This window comes from Rhyacophila brunnea, unplaced genomic scaffold (genome assembly GCF_057557595.1).
Source record: "Rhyacophila brunnea isolate RB1 unplaced genomic scaffold, BYU_Rbru_1.0 scaffold_4, whole genome shotgun sequence".
Classification (NCBI taxonomy): Eukaryota; Metazoa; Arthropoda; class Insecta; order Trichoptera; family Rhyacophilidae; genus Rhyacophila; species Rhyacophila brunnea.
In genome coordinates, this window is record NW_028233068.1 from 47548682 (window position 1) to 47562947 (window position 14266).

At 34.1% G+C, this 14266-nt stretch overlaps 1 protein-coding gene across 1 annotated transcript in view; it reads left to right on the forward strand.

Annotated features, from left to right (window-relative positions):
- The window catches only part of pan (transcription factor pangolin), a 377320-nt gene that overhangs the window by 164043 nt on the left and 199011 nt on the right, over positions 1–14266 (forward strand). The window lies entirely within an intron of this gene.

Genomic DNA, 14266 nt, shown 5'->3' on the forward strand with positions numbered 1-14266 from the left:
ATAAAAAATTTATATTTACAAATAACATTGATAAAATCGGTCAAAAATAAATCTAGTACAATTTATACTATTTAAGACATTTATTGTTAATATTGTATACGTTAAATCTTGGAAATACACAAGTTTAATGAAGTAAATAATATTGTAATATAAATAATAATGTGAATTTAATATGAGATTGCTATTTCTGATAGTAAAGACATAATGAATAGATCAGCGAGATTTAAAATAGTAAAGCAAATAATCATGGCGTACTTATGGCCTTTCCGCTTCATAAATCTAATTAGTCAGCCAAATATGAAACTGCCGTAAAACGTATGATATCATGGTGGAATTACTTTGTTAAAAGTGCGAAGCATTGTTTTTTTACCAATCTTTCTCATTTTTAATAATCTATGTGAAAAAATAAAATGAATCGGCAACCTACACATCAAACTTCATTCAAACTCAGTTTATTTCTAATGTAGTTATTTTGTATTAAAAGTATTTTTTCTGTTAAATTTTCCATAAAAATTGATAAAAAAATCAATCCCGAAATCCCGGGATTATGTTTATCAATCCCGGGATTCATAGGTATCGAAAATAGCTCGGGATCCCGGGATCCCGGGATTCGGGATCCCGGGATTGGATTCCCTATACATTACCGAACTAAAAATGAAAATAACCCTTTTTATTTCACCCCTATCGGAAGTCGCCCACCATCAAAGTTTTTTTTTCAATCGGTTGTCTGCTATTTCGACCAGTTCGGTAGAACAGAGATGGAAAAATTGCTCGTAATTATATACATAATTAATTAATTAGGTACCCAAGTAAAATTTAAAAAAATATATGGTAGGTATCTATCTTTCTGATGTGTTACGAAAAATATGTATAGGTTGGTATACATTCTATAATCTTTTGAACCGCTGTATATTTATATATTTTAAATAATAAAAAAATTAGTAAGTATGTACTTCTTACTTACCTAATTAATTATTTACAAAAGTAACGGAAATAATGTTGGGCCCTATTGGGGTAGTTATCTCATATAGTTTTTCCGTGAATAGGTTGCATCATCGCCAGCGATTGACAACCCTGCATTTGAATGTTTTAGAGTCCGTAACAAAAAATAAAGCAAATATTTATCATCAGGTTGCCTCGCCGGAGAGCTGTTAACGTCCACGTTTTCACTGTGTGCGTGTACCCTTGTTAGTGAAGCTGAACTTTTGGCACGCGAGAATAATTTAATTTGTCAAGTTATCGTATGATTGAACACAATTTATCAGAATAATTATTATTTTATATCGTTTGGTTATAACCATAGTTTTTAATTTAACTATATCATATATTCCAACAAAGGGGTCCTTAAGTCATATGTGGTGGGTTGAATAATTTATGTTGGGTGTTTACAAATATTTCTAAATGTGCGACTTCATGCGAATGTTAATTATTTCTTGTACTTTTTGTAACCAATATACTTAGTTAATTTATCATGTCTTTCGATTTTACCATCACTGATCATATTGTTATGTTATGCTTACAATATGTGAACAAGTGTGCGAGGGCACGAATATTTTGTGTGTGTGCATGTCCTCATCATTAGACACCTATACGGTCCACTGGATACACTTACGCTGTCCCTTTCCCGCACTCTTTCTTGCCGTTCTTTACAAATCAAAACCCTCTCGTATTATTATTATTTCCTTAGATACCAAACATGTGGCACGAGCTACGATAACGATAAGAGAATATAAGCAGAATGAAAATCAGGAAGTTACCTTCATTGATAAAGAAATCTGATATATGTACCTACAGGTAACCCTCGTTCAGAATTTTTATTAATATTCGTTTTGTTCCTGTATTTATTTTGACATATTGTGCCGGATCAAGCCAGGTTCTATGTAGATTTATTTTTTGCGACGTAGAATATAATAAATTATTTTTCTTTCAGTTTACTGCAAACTTATTTTACTTTTATTTTAGAGTATAACGTTAATAATGTAATAAAGTGTTTTCATATTTTAAAATGTGTTGTTTTTTAAATCCTTCGTTAATTTATCGCAGTGTCCAAAAGTATCCACTGCCATCAATTACCAGTATTTTAATTTATTCTATAAACTGTGACGTACATATTCAATCTTCATATATTCCACTTGCGTGAGCTGAGTTTAGGTGGACGCTTTTATATAGTATTCCGTGTAGCTCATTGTACTTTTTATGGGGCTTCTCTTTACTCTTCTAGATACTCTTCTACAATATTTTTTTTGTATAAGTACTTAAACTATAAATATTGTTAGGTAATACTGTTACATATTTTTGCTTCCCTCCCATGTCTCTAATTTATAATTTAAGAAAATGAATTTGAATAAAATGTTGATAGTAATTCATCGGGTTTCAAAGGTTCTAGTAAACGTAGTTATATGATATAGAAACTCACCATCTGCATATTTAACCTAATCGGAGCCGACGTGAGAACATACTATTAGTGCAGAAAAGTGAATACTCCGACACGGCTATGAGAATGGCTGTGTTCATGTTATCAAATTGACTCTTGAATACTACACCAGTCAGTTTTTGGCTGACCATGGTCGATTCGTTGTCAAGTTCTTTGACCACCCGACCAACATGTCCATGTGGCGAAGAATTACACAAACTACAGGGTGCTGACCACATCCTTTGGGAATGTCCGAAATTAGCTCCGAAAAGGAAGAGATGCTCAAGTCGCTCCAAACAGCTGTTAGGACCATCAGGCCCCGTCCAACCTGACCGCCACAAAGGCCAATTTTATAGTTTTTAATAATATTGCGGACGTGAACATCTTCATGTTTTTGTATGTCCGTATTGTCTTAGCTTTGTTTTGTATTATATCATGTACCTACACCGTTAAATTCATTTATTTTATGTTAGTTTTCTGTGTTTTTTCTCTCCCATGGCACTTTTTATTATACATTCAACTCGGTCAAAGCTCACTTGAGAGCGTGGCGACCTCAGTTTGTGTATTTGCTCCTGAGACATTACCAGGCGTAGAAAACTGCTGATGTTTCACACAATTGTGGGGCCTCGTGATACGCTCTGTTCGATCGAGTGTGGTGTGGGGCGGGTTGGTTTGGAAGGGTCTTTGTGTTGTTAATATTATAATAATTTATTGTGTCGTCTGCTTCTTGATAATGACTTAAACAGATTTAATACCATTTAGAGAAGGGAGAAAATATTATAAAAAATAAAATAAATTTTTAGCACTGAGCATACTAAGCAAAAATGTTGGCGATTACTTTTTTTCCAGGAACAAAAAAACTAATTTTAAATAATTATTAGAAAGATTTGCTTCAGCATGGAAGAAGGTGAATGATTAACAACACGTGGTTATTAATTGAAGAATTTCAAAGCAAATTGGATTTATATAAATATCTTAAATAATTCCTACAGTTGTGTTTTTTTTTAAATCTTGTATCCAGGAGCTTCGGTTGATTGCTGCACATAATTAGTAGGTAGCTTCCCTTTATATTGGGGTAGGTACTTATAATTTTATGTTAATAATTAATTATATATATATAATGCTATATTATTACACAGTATATGACAGTAGGTAGGTACTGTTGCAATTTTATTAGATTCTTATTAGGTAATTATTAAAGAATAATAATTTGATATTTATTGATATCAAATGTTTGATAATAACGCCGTCATTACCCTAATCAGATATTTAATATGTACGACTGGATTCGAGAACCTATCGCAATTTTATATAATTATGCTGTATGATTGTACATCTAATTTACTTACCTACATATATTCTTTTCGGTGGTTTTTATTACGTATTTTTAGGTGGTTTATTTAGGCAAGGAATTGATTTAAATATTATACAGCCATGTATTTCCGATACAACATCTCACGATGAACTATGTTACGTCTCACTGGCATACGTACAAATTTTCGGACACGCGTTAATTCGAAATGTGTGAAATTCGTTCATATTGCGATAACTATGATTATGTTAGTATTAATCGGTATACGTTACCCATTCATTAACTTACATATTCACGAATAATTATAATATATCCTTCATAAATTTGTATTCGTTTACAATAATTTCCATCGATGGATTGTATCTGATTCGTTTTATAAAAATACTACCTACTTATGGATATGTTTATGCGAAACGTAGTTATAATTCACTGACTTCCCATTCATAATATACTAATATAGCGAACAGTTCGCCTCCTAAGATTAAAGATTGATTCTAGAATTATTTTAGAGTCTTCCTAAGCCTGTCTTGTTTGAGTAAATACATATTATATTTTTTCTCATGATGCGCCCAAGGTGCGGACCGGTCGTTATAAAATAACACGAAATTGGGCGAAATGATAGTATTTAGCCGTGGCTCGATGTTTAGGATACGCATGTCAGGTGTTCCCAAGAAATTTGAATTATGGTGAATATACCTTGTTACTCACTTCAAATTTAATGAAAATCGGAACTTACTAAATTTACCCTTTTCGCTAAGTGTTAACAATTATTACTCTGGATTGGGAAGCATATTCAGCATTTTAGTAGATAGTTACGTAAAAAATACAATTATTATTGCACTCATTTAGGGGTTTCCAACCTTATTTTCACCAGGAGCACTTTTATAACCAAAAATGTAATGGCGGGCACGTTTTTGTTCCAATAAAACTTTCATAACTTAGAGTTTAGACTTTAGACGGAGAATAAATACTTCATAAATATATTTTACGTATGACAATATTTCTCGCAGAACCAAACTGGCATGTGAGTCGTATAGTATCAAAAGTAGAACTGTCGCAAATATATCTAAATTTAACTAAGTATGCCAAATTATTCTTCTGACCATAATGTAGGTACGACTAGCAATATAATATTCGAATCAAAATCATATCTGTGTGGTATAAAATTGTGATGGAAAATAGGGCTTGGTATCAGAATTATAACTGTTCCATACTTTGGAAACAAAAGTAGAACTGTTGAATTTGAATTGAATTTCTAATTTCTAAATGTAGAAACATAACTTCATGCTATTATAACACTAAAAAACCCAACAAAACGTTTTTCGTCATTTTCTCGAAATGATAGGCACAGATCTACTTTTGATACTATACGACTCATGTAGTGCATTTGGGCACCTGAAAAAATTGACCCAGATATACGTTTGAAACATGTACCTTTAAACCCTTAATGTAATATAAATTTAAAAATTACGAGTAGCGCAAGGTGGCATGGAAAGGTGCATGTTGGGTATAACGCGGAAAGACCACAAAATAAACTAATGGATACGATAGTACGCGATGGCCAAGCAGATGAAATGGCAATGTGTTGGACATGTCGCTCGGTGAGTGGACAACCGCTGGATAAATGCCGTTATAGAGTGGCACCCAAGGGGCACTAGGGTTCGATGGATGTACGTAAGCAGTGAAGAACCAGGGATCTAGGATAGTGGAGTTAGGTAGGGAAGCACTTCATCCAGCAGTGGATTGAGCCCGGCTGAATATTATACTTGATGAATAAATATTATTTCTATTAATCCGTATTAATGAAGCTTAAAATAATATTGAAAAAATATGAAATATAATGAAATAGATAATTAGTAATATTTATGTAATTATGCTTTATAATTTTATATCGTATGCAATAATATATACCTACACTTACCTACCAAAAAAGAATGACTATTTAATTAGCGCGATCTAAGGCTTTAGATTTCTTCAATAATTTTTTCTTAGTTATGAATGTCTAGTATGTGTATGTACTGTGTTAGTATGTCAATATTTCTATTTTTAACAATTATTTAGATTCGTCTCCGTGAGTTGTCAAATGGGTCCTTAGGAGCACGAAAAAGGGTACAGGGTTGGGAATTCCCGTCTAATTATTAGACCTATTGCTTTATGTATTATGTATTAGATTACGTAGTTAAAATTCCAGCTGTAGTTACTCATCTACTTCCAGATAGTGTGGTAGCATCCTGAAATTAAAATACAATAAATTCGAGGGCTTAGTGTCAAACAACACTATCTACAAAAGTGAAACTTTACAGGAGAGCCAAAAATCGTTATTTTAGATTCTTGTAACTCAACAAGGGAAATGTTTATTTAAAACCTAATGTTAATATTTTATAATTTATTGTGTATTGTACATTTATCTTGCTTATGATGATGTTAAAATTTATAGGGATAGTTTGAAAAAATATGAAAACAAGGGTAACTTATGTAGCTAGCGTTAAACTTTACTGACGATTTAATAAGAAATTAAAAAAGATTGACATAACGTTGTTTGACTATCATGTAGCCGTAAATGTAAAATAACGTTATCTCAAAAAAAAAAAAAAAAAACACTTTTTTGTAGATAACGTTGTCTGACTTTAAGCACTCGAATTAGACTTCTTTTAGAATTCAAATCCTATCCGCACCATTTGAATTTAGGTGTCGGGAGTTGACCTCCCCTCGCGTCCATTTAGCGAACAACAAGACCCTCCGGTAATAATTTAGTTGAGGCTGCCATCGCCACCTTCCCGGGATTCGAACCTGCTCAGTTAGTTACTCATTCGACCATTCATTTAAGCAGTGCCGTGCTCGAATCTTCACCTGAAGAGGAAATGGTTTCTAGTTTACGTTCTGGAAATATTCGACAGTATGGTCCTCTAGACACTTTTTTAAATGTTCATCCAACCCATTTGCCATACGCTGCAGCATTAATATCTAGCAATATCGTCTAATCTAGACACAGGGAACCTAACTGCTTTACAAACACAACCATATATATCAGTATTCTTCTTCTTGTCTTCTTGAATCTTCTATCGTGCATTGTATACATTCAAGAATATTATAAGTTGTATTCGATTTTGAGAGTTTTGTGACACTGGTGTCCAATAGCATTAATTTCCACCTGGTAGTCTATGAGATACTGGCGTACGTTGAATGCAATGGATTAATAATTTGATTGACGCTTGTTTGGCAATCCATAGCGTTACCTGCAGTATTTACACTTACGTATGTCTCTATTTTCTTATTGTGTCGTTATCTACATGTCATGACATCAATGTATGTAATATGACTTTTCTACCGCCCGCAAAGCATCTATCTTCTCATTACTGAGACTTTCCCAGCTGTTCTTCGTCCCGGAGTTTTTCCACCACGATTTCCTTTACATAAACGGTTATTTCACCAGCAACTGATGTTATTGGCTGTGTGTCGATGTTATAAGCTTAACAATTACAGTACTAACGTTGTAAAGCAATCAAACCACAATAATTATCAATGATCAGACGACAACAGACTGTTGCACCTGCCATTGTGTCGACAAGTTCGGCTTTTATCGGTTTTATCGTTTTTTTTTGTTCTTCCTGAAATTCAATTTCCGCTGCTATCAATGTTGAATAGATAGGATTGCAGACATTTGTCTAGATATCTCAGTACCTTCTTTGGGCTTTGCTGGGTGACACCAGACGAATGAAATAATACAATTAAGTTGTGATGTCCAATCTCCTTCTCCTATCACTCGTTACCTCACGGCCCAGGATTACGACCACCCTGAAATGCAGTCATCTCCTGAGCGACTAAGACCCCACCCCTCGCCGCCCTCTGCTTCTCTGAGGGCAGAGTGAAGGCTACCCTTACTATGCTCCTTCGCGTGATCGCTCCTTCCCCTGAAGGCTCCCCAGAACGGCCAATCTCTCCAACCACATCTGCGTATTATTTTTCAATGAAAAATCAACGTATTTGTTAATTGTTTACATGGCAGAAGTAAATTTTACAATATTATCTAGGACTAGGTAATAGGTATAGTTGAATGATCCTACAGTGGCACCATGGGTACGGAAAAAGCGATTAGCAGTCGTATTGGTATTGCTTACTAGCGTTCGAACAGGCATTGTAACAAATGAAACCAATACACATGTGAATGGCCCATGATGCCACTATTAATACCTCTTTGATAATTCAGGAACAAGGAAGAAAGCTTAATTCAATAGACTGAACACTGTTAAACTATTATGACATATTCGTTTTAAAAAAATCTCAATACCTACTTCTTTCAATTTGAAATAAAAGCTCACGCCACTGTTTTCAACGAATCCTTACCTCGTCGTTGTCTGCTTGCCACACACACACCAACACATTTATTAACACGCTGCATCCTTTTGTTGTTCGCATTATTATTATTTATATAAAATTGTATTTGCTTAAAACATTCCAGAGGTCGGCGTGGAATTATTAATAGAGCGTGGAGACGTATCATTAGTTTCATAAGACATGAAAAGTTTGACGTTTGAGGGTTGGCGTGTGAATTGCTGCCGTTTTTTTTTTCGTTGTCTTGACCTCGAGGGTCCAGTCTTTTGTGCTGTATGATATTTTATTTAATATTTAAAATTTAAAACTATCATTTGCGAAGCTTAGTTATGCTACATAGATTGTGCGTAGCTCATATTTTGATGTCAAACAAAATACTATCGCAATCATTTCGAGCGAGAAGGTCTTCGGAAAAGATCTCAAAAAATGTATAATCAATCAGTAAAGCTTGGTCGGTGTTAACTAAGTAAATAATATGCAAAATTTCGTTTAACCCTGCTCCAAAGATTACTCTCTTTCTATGCCGCCGTCGAGAGCGTTTTTTGTGAATGTATTTATTTATAAAATAAAGCATAGGTGGATAAGTATAATATAATAACACAATCTTGTCATTTATATAATATAATAATTGATATAGTGCCGTCTATGTAGACTGCCTAATTGCCGGGTCTGCCATCAAACTTGTATCAAATTTGATAATAATTATAAGTATTTAGGTTTGTATTTAAGCTTTAGCTATGTTTAGATTGTTGTGAGGATATCTTTACATTGTTTACAGCTCTAAACATCTCCAAATATAGATAATTCAAATATCATGCTATTATCAAGAACTTCGTTCCAACACCGATGTAACTGAATTCTACAAATCAAAATCCAGATCAATTTAGCAGTGGCAAAGAGTGGAGGTAGGCTGTTGTGATCCGACATAAATAGTGCACACTAACTTTGTCAGTCAGACGTATTTGTTTTTATTGAACTAATACTACATACCTACAATGTGTAGATAATGTTTTTTTTTTTTTTTTTTAAATTCATTTGAACCTTGCCTAATCTAAGCCATAAGTAGTAGATAACAGTATATAATAGATAATATTCGTTTATCTATAACATTTCTAAAATTATGCCATTAAACCATACATAACTTAAAATATTTTATTGATAGGTGAATATTTTTTATCGATTATGATTTGGAATAGGCAGGGTATTAAAAAACTAACTAACACCATCTGGTATAATGTATTCTTAATTCAACTAAAACAAATAATAAGTATGATTGAAAAAGTGTGCACTATTTTTATCGAAACCACCCGTAGCATACCTAAATTAATATGATTTGGTTTAAGCAAAGCTTAATTGAATTGATTTTAAAAACTAACCAGCACCGTCTGCAAATTGTATTCTTAGTTCAATGAAAACAAATAAGTGTGACTGACTAAGTTTAGTGCGCAATATTTATGTCGAATGTTAACAGCCTACCTCCACCCCTAGCTACTGAAATTATGTAATACTATTATTATAATAGTATATTATCGTATATTATAATAGTATAGTTCAAAAATGAACTCTACATACTATTGCGACTTCGCGTCTCATTTCTTTGTGATGTCGTATTTAGCTAACGTACCTATTTTGAAATAAGGGTGTTGCAGACATTCGTGCGTGTCTTTGACATATTCTGCCAAAGTGTCTGCTTTAATATTTACATTTTAGTGAGTGAGTGCTATGGTATTTGGCAATGTTGTTAATGACTATATGAGATGTCTTCTATATTTTTCTACCTATCAGCCAAGAGGTCCGTCCATCTTGTGACTTTTCTATATCTTTCGATTCGTGACAGTTCTACAAATAACCTAATACAAATCTGTGCTGTGCTTACTACGCTCAAACATATTTTCTACCTGTCAGGAAGACAACTTATTTGGATAATTCACAGTTTTTCTTCACATAATAATATTTTTTGTGGCGATTTTGTTGAGAATTTAAAATATACGTAGGTACTTAACATATAGGTACATTGTGTGCCATCTCATTCTTCCTTTTGTTTTCGACACGCTTGTCGTTTAGACCCGCGTTCGGAGTCATACATTTACTAGTACCTTCACTACCATTTCATGCCTTCGGAAAACCCTCTGCAGCAAGACCGAAACCTCGAGGAAATGAACATAACTAGGAATACACTGGGACAGTCCAAAGACAAAATGCAATAACAAATAACCGTTAAAAAGCCTCTGGAAATATTATATAGGTACAGAATTCTTCATCCTGTAAGTTTCGGAAACATTTGTCACGGCTGAATTTACATTATGCCGTATAATCGACATAATGTATATTGTAAGTTTCAAAAACCCCGTGTTAACAAGACACTTTTGAAGCTTATTTGGAAATATCCGGGTTTAACGAGAATTATTTATGCAATTTTTATTCAAGTAATAAAAATTCACGCTCCGGCGATCGCAATAAGCCGTCGCTAATAACCTTGTTTAAAGTGTTAAAAATGACCTAATGTTTGTATACGAGTCGTCTATTACCAGAAACCAGTTATGTATGTACCTATCTCAAATCAAGATTATCTGTGTTTGAGGCTGCGGCGGACCGTCGGGGAGGGGATAGTACATTGACTGGACTGTGAGCCGACTGAAAACCAATATTCAACGCCCGAATCGATAAACGTAATAAATGGAATGCATGCCATATAAATCGTTTCAATAATAAATGTAGGCAGGTACATATTATTATGTGTACCAACATCGAACGGAAATCCACCATACTATATCGAAGTTTGGAGACTGAATTACAGTAGATCACATGGGGCATTCATTTCATATTTCTCACTGCGAAAAATGTGGCCAAAGTATGCATGCAGGTTTTCTGCGTTCGGTGGTGGCTATAAGTTCTCTTGATTTGTGTTATAATCATCGTCATACGCCAATACAGTGACATCTCGATGACCTCTAGTCCGTAGACCAATATGGTACCATCCGATCGCCATCCACCGGTTGCATAAGCTACACTAAATACTGACATCTTGACCCGTATATTCATGCTCAAAACTTGGTAACTAAGTAATGGACAGATGCCACACTATTTTGTCAAAAATATGACGATTGTTTTCATTTCCAATTTTCAATTAAAAAATGCCATTTCAATACATTAATTTTTTGGAACTTGATTTTAAATTCGACACTTACCTACCTACATGTAAAATCTACTTATAGATTTTTTTTCGTTGCTGGGTTTGGTCTTTCCACATTTTCGGCGATATCGGTAGGTACAGAACATCAAATATTATTATGTTGCTTGTAATTCATAAAGTTGTAGATGCCGAGAGGTGAAACCAGAGAAAATATTAATAAATATAAATGTGAATCCAGTCGCCATTGACCAATGACTGACTGACGGACGGTTAGGTCAAAAACCTAAAGCCTCCGGAATGAGCATTTCGTTTACGTGACAAACTTTAATAGGTACATATTATGATACAGACAACTATTAACAATAAAATATTCTTTAATACGGTTGTCTCATATATATTTCTCCATACATCCTAGAATCAAACCTTGTTTCAGCCTCATCCAAGGCTGGGAACACACTTCCCTTTATTTTTGTGTTCCCTGTGTGAAACCAAACGAATAACGATGTACGTGGAACAGTACCAGTTTTAGTTAATTTTGGCGTCAAGTTTCTCATCATAAATAATTTATTGTTGTCAGCGACTGAATAATTGGCATCGGTATACTTGCATTGCGATGATTGGTCAAGACCGGTGGCGATGTCAGAACGACGAATGCAGAATGCAACGCGATGCGTGTTGAAGCTCGCCTCCTCCCGACCAGCCCACGGCGACAACCCTCGCGACTAATTCTTCGCAATCACGCCACACGCCTCGTTGCCAAATATCAAATCCATCAACCATTTTACTTGTTTATCGAAGGAAGTTCTTAATTTAACATAATTATTAAAAATGTTAAATTTAAATCATACGTGTATTAATTATTCTCTGTTGATGAAATCTTTGACTTCCTATAATATCTATGGAATAAAAGATAAAATTTTTCCAGAATTATAATAAAGTCTAAATATCTAGTAGTAAATAAATCTAAATAAAGTCTGCGAAACGGCGTCTAGAGCCCACACATTTTGAGGTTGTTGTATGGTTGAATTCATGTTGTATGAATATATAATTGAAATTTATAAATTATATATATTAAATATATATTAATATAACTGAAATTATACATATTGTGTATTTCGATCTCGCAATCCCGAAATTCAGCCACTAGCCTAAAAGGCACAGAAAATATGTATTATTAAAACTCACCTTAACTAGAGTTCTTTTTTGTATGACTGACGACTCGATTTTCTTACAATTACTGGATTTTCACACAATAACATTTTTAGATGTTCGTTACATGTTTTTACACGAATGGTTGTTGGCGCCATGACGAAAAGTTTGTGGTTGAGGTTTAAATTTCAAGAATAAGGGGTATTGTCAAATTTCGTGTAACGCTTACAGTTACCCCAACACTTGTAAAATTGTCTCGCGGAATCTGGATACCATTGTTGAATAACATACAAATGTTACTTGTCCTGAAGTCGAAAATCATAATATTCAAAATTAGGTATGTTCTGAATCTTTGTCGTCCATGAAGCTTATTATAAAGGTTGGTTTCCTAATTAACTAACAACCAATGGTTGAAATAAATGGTCGGTAGTCTCTTTTTTATTATGTTATCCTTAAGTGAGTGTGGTAGATATGGATAATTGTATTATCTACTTTGTCAACTGAAGTACTGTGATAATAACATTATACTATGAACACCTGAAATCACCGAATTATCGCAATTTTTCCACGTGCAGTTTATATGTTGAACGTGGCCGTCCATTCTCGAAAGAGTTTCGTGTTCGAATCCCATTAGTCGTATAGCCAGCGGCCAACAGGCTTCACCCTTTCGCGTTTTTTGCACCAGGGCTTTGCACTTATTATTTATTGTTCCACGAAAGCAATTGCGTCCATATGTAATTTAAAAAAATCTTTTTTTAATCATTAAAGAGACGTAATTGAAAATATTTAATATTTGTGAATTCTTGTTTTTGATCACAGCTTTCATACTATACTTACAAGACATTCCATACGACTACCATATTATATTCTGCCGGATTCTGCCCTCTACTCGGCAAATTTAGTGGAAATCATAGAGTGGAATCGAATTCTGGTTCTAACCTTGCAATTGGTTTGAATTATCACGTTTTCTGCAATCAATATAAATTGAATCTTCAACCCAATACGCTGAGCAAATAGCTTATAACTAGTACCGATTTACAAAGACATTCATTCACACCCAATGCTCTGTCTCGGAGCGGAACATTTTGTGATAGTAAATTTCCTCCAGCCCTTAAATTAATTCAAAAGTAAATTAGGTACTGTTCGGTTATGAGGAATACAGCGGAAAACACATTTTTAAAATAGCCGATATACTGGATTATTTGTTAGGTTAACCTTACCTAACCTAACCTAACCTAACCAAACCTAACCTAACCTAACCTAACCCAACCCAACCTAACCTAACCTAATCTAAACCAAACTAACAAATAATCCAGTATATCCGGTATTTTATAAATGTGTTTTTCCGCCGTATTCCTCATAAACAGTACTATGTTCGATTCTAAATGGAGCATATGGGCTTCCACATGGTGAAGGTTGTATCAATAGACTTTTAATGAGGAATATTTGTTGGCCATTCGCCCAACCCATTGGGTCCTTGCACTGAATCAAATACATATTGTAAAAACAACACGCAATTACGTACAACGTAACTTTCATTGTATTTTGCAATTATTCAAAAATGTACCTACGTGACTTTTTCGCATCTGTCGGAAGTATATTATTGATAATAGAATATAAAGTATATTTATGGATTCTCAATACCTACGGCTAAAATGAACCGGAAATCAAAAAAATTGTATCGTGATTATTTTAGGTATGTTTATTTTTTATCCGTCTACATAGTGACAGTCTAGCTCTAGACCATGGGTGGCCAACCAGCGGCCCGCGGGCCCAGTGGGTGTCAACTTGTGGCCCGTGAAGCAGTGAGAAGATAAAAATAATATCAAATGCTGCCGCTAGATGTGCTAATTTCACAAATTGAGATTCGATATTGGCTCAAGATTTTAAAAAGCACCGTGTGCTTTTTGCTGCATTTTCAACGCCA